This window comes from Lactuca sativa, chromosome 1 (assembly GCF_002870075.4).
Source record: "Lactuca sativa cultivar Salinas chromosome 1, Lsat_Salinas_v11, whole genome shotgun sequence".
In the NCBI taxonomy this organism is placed as follows: Eukaryota; Viridiplantae; Streptophyta; class Magnoliopsida; order Asterales; family Asteraceae; genus Lactuca; species Lactuca sativa.
The window spans coordinates 33,380,127-33,386,126 of NC_056623.2; the positions used below are offsets into that span (position 1 = coordinate 33,380,127).

A 6,000-nucleotide genomic window follows, 5' to 3' on the forward strand; every position below is an offset into this window, starting at 1 on the left:
GTTTTTTGCATTAACGGGAAGTGAAAGTCGAAATCCCTATCAAATTAGGTTGAAGTGTCGCGATATTCGACTATAACACACCGAATTTGGAGAAATTTACAGTAACCTCCAAAACATACGCAAAAGCGGGACAAACGATTTCAATGTCTTCAAGGCGGATTTGGATCAATTTGAAAAAACAACAGTAACCCGCAAAGCTTTTCCGTATGTGAACTGTGGCTAAAATTGAAAGACGCTCCAAAATGAAAAGAGCAAACGGAAACTTCACAAACCTCTTATGGTTCAAAGCGTTCAAGAAACCCGGATGCAACTTCCCAACGATCGGACGGACGAACACACATCGACATCAACGATGATCCGGTCAATCTTGAAGACGAGCAACCTCTTCGTCTGTCTGTTGGAAGAAATAAAGCAAAAAAAAGCGGGTTCGTCGGCTCCAAGTTCTAGTGTTATTGATTATTTTGGAGAGAAAATTGATCGATATGTCCACATTCAAGAAACAAAGGCGGAGATGTTGAGTCGGGTGGAGCAAAAAATGATAGAAGCACATACATCATTCCAAGAGGTGCAAATGACGATTCAAACAAAAAACGATATGGAGATTTTGAAGTTGAAAGCGGACGATATTGAAGGCGAAAATTTAGATATTTTTCTTGCGATGAAAGAGTTCGTTTAGGTCCGATATAGGAATAGGTGGTAGTTTTTTTAGTTATGTTTGGTATTTTTAGGTGTTTTATTTTTATTGTTATTTTTATTTTTTTTATTTTAATTAATGTAATTTTTTTTTTATTGTAATGTGGTATTTTAATTTAATGAAAAACTAGTATTAAAAAATTATGTTTTTTTAATGTATTTTTAAATTATATTTAATTAAAAAAATGAGGTAGAGTGATGTGTTTAGTGGTAGGTATCTTATAATTCGTGGTAGAGAGTGTGGTGATAATGCAATATCCACCGCTATAATGGTTAGTGACGGATATAACGGATAACCTTAGATTCTCCACTAATGGTTATGGCTGAATTTTTGTAACTTTTAATTAATTTTTGAAAAAAAATATGAGGGGTTATCTTTAATATTTCTTTTTAACATGACCCACATAAGAAATAAACCAAATATCTTATGAAAAAGATTGACAAGAGCAAAACAAGGAATGAACTAGCAAGACTTAATGATAAATCAAAGGTTGAAATTATTTTGATAAAAGGGTTTGAACCCTAATCTTTCGGTGAGGAAAGCTAGACCTCAAGTTGGAAAGAGTGAAGACCACTTTGAGCATTCTTTCTGGTTTTGTGGGTGTCATTTAAAAAGAAAAGGTGTAATTGATTAAAATAAAATTGACTATTGGTGTGTTAATGGGTTTTAAACCCCACACACCTCTAATGTAATGTAGGCTGGTTCTGCGTGTCAGAGCACGAGCCCAAGGAATCTTGATATGAGAGAGAAAAAAGAGTGTATTTATCTGTCAATTCGAGTCATTTAAAAGTAAGACTCAAATTTTTAACACTCACCAACTCTTCTTGTCTTTGAAGGGTTGCACCAAAAAATCAGAATAAACTGATTGTTTCTTTGTTATTGTTCTTGTTCTCTTGTTAATAGTATCTAAGTAGCAAAGAGACAAGTGATTAATCTGCATAACAGATAACACATTTGAGGTCATGTTAGCACAGGATACAACCAAACACAGATATTGTTTCTTAAATACCAATGCAAACATGTCTTCTTCCTCTTCTTCTTCTTCTTCTTCTTCTTATTCTACATCTCCAATCATTTTCTCGTTTGTTTGTATTCTAATCTTGTTTGTCGCAGTTGCTAATTCCGTACCAATAAACGAAACAAGCTTTAGACCAATGGAAACATTGAAGAAGCTTAAGAAAGTCAGAGCTCGTTTAAAGAAGATTAATAAACCTGCGCTTAAGACCATTAAGGTAAGTTTCCTCTTTGACTTATTGTGTTGACATTATCCTTAGTTTCTTGTAGCTCAAGGTTAGCTTTCGATTTTCACAATTTGGGTTTCTTTTGTAGAGTCCTGATGGAGATTTGATCGATTGTGTTCCTTCTCATCTGCAACCTGCATTTGATCATCCGAAACTCAGAGGACAAAGGCCATTAGTATATATATATATATATATATATATATATATATATATATATATACATTCATTATCTTTTTGTTCTGTTTTTTGAATCGAAGATTTCTTAAAGTAACTTTTCATTTTAATCACAGGAACCACCATTTGAGAGGCCGAAGGGGAATGACACCATTGATGAATACTTGGAGACAATTCAACTATGGGCAGAATCTAGCGAATTCTGTCCAAAAGGCACTATTCCGATCAGAAGAACCACCGAAAAAGATGTTCTTCGAGCTAGTTCAATAAAAAGATTTGGAAGAAAGATCAAAGGAGGTGTGAGGCACGACACCATGAGCGGTGGCCATGAGGTTTGTTTAACTTTAATCAATCTGCAATTATGCATGATCAACAACACTCTGAATTCAAACCAAAAATGAAAAAGAAAAGACAAATTTATCTGGAAAGTTGAAGATTTGCTTGCTGAGATACGTTTTCTGAAACTATAGCATGCAGTCGTTTTCGTTAATGGAGATCAGTACTACGGAGCAAAAGCCAGTATGAATGTATGGACACCTGCTGTTACAGATCCATATGAATTTAGCCTGTCACAATTATGGGTTATATCCGGTTCATTTGGCAATGATCTCAACACCATTGAAGCCGGTTGGCAGGTAGATAACTTATTTGTATTTAATTCCCCATTATAGCATTGATCAAGACAACCCTTTTTTATTGAAACTTTAATGAAATAAATATGCTGTCACTTCAAAAATATTCATGATGTGATTTTCCAGGTTAGCCCAGAGTTGTATGGAGATGGTTATCCAAGATTTTTTACTTATTGGACGGTGAGTAATATCTCAATTGTTTCTCTATGTGTGTGTGTGTATATATATATATATATATATATATATATATATATATATATATAATTGGGATAATAAATGTTAATATATACAGACTGATGCATACCAAGCAACAGGGTGCTATAACTTGCTATGCTCAGGATTTGTTCAAACAAACAGCAGGATTGCTATAGGTGCCAAGATCATCTTACAATGGAAAACAATTTGATATTGGTATCATGATATGGAAGGTAATGAGAAAAGCATTTGAATTTATTTAATGATATGCTAAGTTTAAATCAAATTTGGTTGATTCTATTGTGGTATACTTAATGGTTAAGGATTCGAATTCTAATTTCAATATGGATTTCACTCTTATGGGTATTGTACATTTTTGTTTTATATTTCATACCTAGTTGTTAAAAAAATAACTTAAAGTAAATAATAAAATAGGAAATATTTTTTTTCATGATAGAGAAAAGTTGTGAAGTGGATTGATAAAATAATAAATATTAAGATTCTTTCTCCATTTCGAGGAAGTGTCCCCCATGCGTGGACTTCCCTTTAACTTTTACTTAATTAAGTAATTAAGCTATATAGACTATTACTAAGTTGATATCATCTAGGTTTTGGAACAATTATATATATAAGCCTTTATTATTCTTTTCCTCATGTCCTTGATCCATGATCTTTGTTTGTTTTCTAAACAACTATTTCTATAACTCAACTTTTACAATACTGTTAAATTGAAGTAATAAATTAACAAAATAGAAGGTTATATAAAAATGCAACCATTGACATTGTTGTTGTTTTTATATAAAGGATCCTAAACATGGACACTGGTGGCTACGATTTGGATCAGGGGTGCTAATAGGATATTGGCCATCTTTTTTATTCAGTCATCTACAAAAAGAAGCAAGTATGATACAATTTGGAGGGGAGATAGTGAACTCAATATCAAGGGGATATCACACATCAACACAAATGGGAAGTGGTCATTTTGCAGATGAAGGTTTTGGGAAAGCTTCATACTTTAGGAATTTGCAGGTTGTTGATTGGGACAATAGTTTGCTTCCTTTAACAAATCTCCATCTATTAGCTGATCATCCAAATTGTTACAATATAAAAGCAGGAAAAAATAATGTTTGGGGGAATTATATTTATTATGGAGGTCCAGGAAGGAATGGAGGTTGTCAATAGAGAAAATTGCATAGTGGTAACAATATTTTTATTTACATTATTAATTCTTTCCCTCTAGAGGATTTTTGAAATTTTTTGTCTACAAAAAGATCCCTTTTTAAGTTGAATTTGTAGTAGGTTGCCATATATAATTAAGGCCATGTTAACGAGGGCTCTTGTATATTAGCGTTAGGGGTAGTAACCGAGTTTATAATGTATTATGGTTTGTATTTTGTAATGTGGTGAGTTTGTTTTTTCAATTTTTTGTGTACCTTTTTACATCTGTCATGGGGGCCTTTGGTACTAGTTTGACCATACTTAAGGGTTCAATATCTACTTTTGGGTATTGAAAGGAACTTCCAAAAATGAAAACTACCCTAGATATGAGGAGAAACCCTTTATATCATCACTTATATAATTTTATTCAAATTAAATTTCTAAGAAAATAAGGAGCATATATAAAAAAAAATGAAGAAACAGAAAGAAAAAAAAAAAGTGGTTGCGAGTCATAGTTATGCATTCATATGGGAATGGAACTACTAAATATTAATTATTAAGATATATAAAATTAAATCTAAGTCATGAGATTTCCATAGGTAGAGCACATGTAGCAGATTCTTAACTAATAAAACATTTATTAATTTAAAACATATAGTATATTAATAAAACTTTGAAAACACAAGTCTGGAATCAAACAATTAATATAATAGACTAATAGAGTATCTCAGTTATCCCATCATATTATTTTGACTGATAGACAGTCAACCCAGACAGCAAATTGAAAGAAAACAAACATGCTAATTATAAACCATACCAACCCCCTCCATCAAGAACTGGCTCAACAATGGACTTTTAGAGATAATTCCAAGAACTAATTTACTACCAACAAGTACCTATATTATATAATTTTTATTTATTTATAATTTTCTTTTTATGTTCAACAAGTACTTACAGATCAGAAACACATCATAATTAATCACTGTTTCACATTAGCATGTCTTTGGCATTCAGTGTTACAAGGTGTTTAGACTGATCTGATAATAATGTGAAAACAGGATGTCTGTAATCGCTGAAGTAGACTTACATGGCCTATTTTTTAATTTTTGGATAAACAGGCTTATGGAGGCAAAAAGATAATATACCATAGTCTGTAACTATAATACTATTTATGTTTTTCCGCTCTCTTAGTGCATGCACAATATTTACCTTTTTCCCAAAAAAGCCTTTATACTTTTCATATAACTTTATAATTTTTATCATACAATGCATTGATCTTACAAAAGCTCAATAGAACAACATATTTTTTAAAAAAATTATTTGTTAATATTTTACATGAAAAAAGTTTTTTTTTTCCAATTGAACTACATATCCATTAAGCAACAACGTGACATCCTACTATCGTTGAGTTTAATGCATTCAAATTATAAATGCTCTTAGAGCATCTCTAATTATAGGTTATTTAAAAAGTAAAATACTAAGAATTAACCCCAAAAAGTATTTTTTTTACCCTTAAATAAGTTGATTTTTGGATCAATAATATCAACCATTTTTATTCGAAAATGATGTTTTTTAGTTTCATGTTTTATACAATTAACCCTATTTAATAATGTTTCGTTTTTATTCTTCTTATTATATTTAACTTTTAAAGATTTATTAAATTTTTTACTAATTTTTCGTTTTGATCTCAAATATTAAATATCAATTTGTAACTGTCATATTATGTTTTTATTGTTTTTATTTTTATAATTATATACATAATATTGTAGATGAAATGAAACAATACAAGAACTCTGAATTTATAGTAGTATTTATTTTAGTTTTGTGTATTATAATATATTTGTTTTATTTAATGGTGTTGTTAAATACTTTTAAAACAATCAATACATCTTAGTTATCACCGTAT

At 30.8% G+C, this 6,000-nt stretch overlaps 2 pseudogenes; both read left to right on the forward strand.

The window, feature by feature from the left end:
• LOC111913609 (very-long-chain 3-oxoacyl-CoA reductase 1-like) overlaps positions 1–223 on the forward strand; it is a 37,597-nt pseudogene extending 37,374 nt beyond the window's left edge.
• A 1,285-nt stretch (positions 224–1,508) lies between these two features.
• LOC111913446 (uncharacterized) lies at positions 1,509–4,298 on the forward strand (annotated as a pseudogene).
• The last annotated feature ends 1,702 nt before the right edge of the window (positions 4,299–6,000 follow it).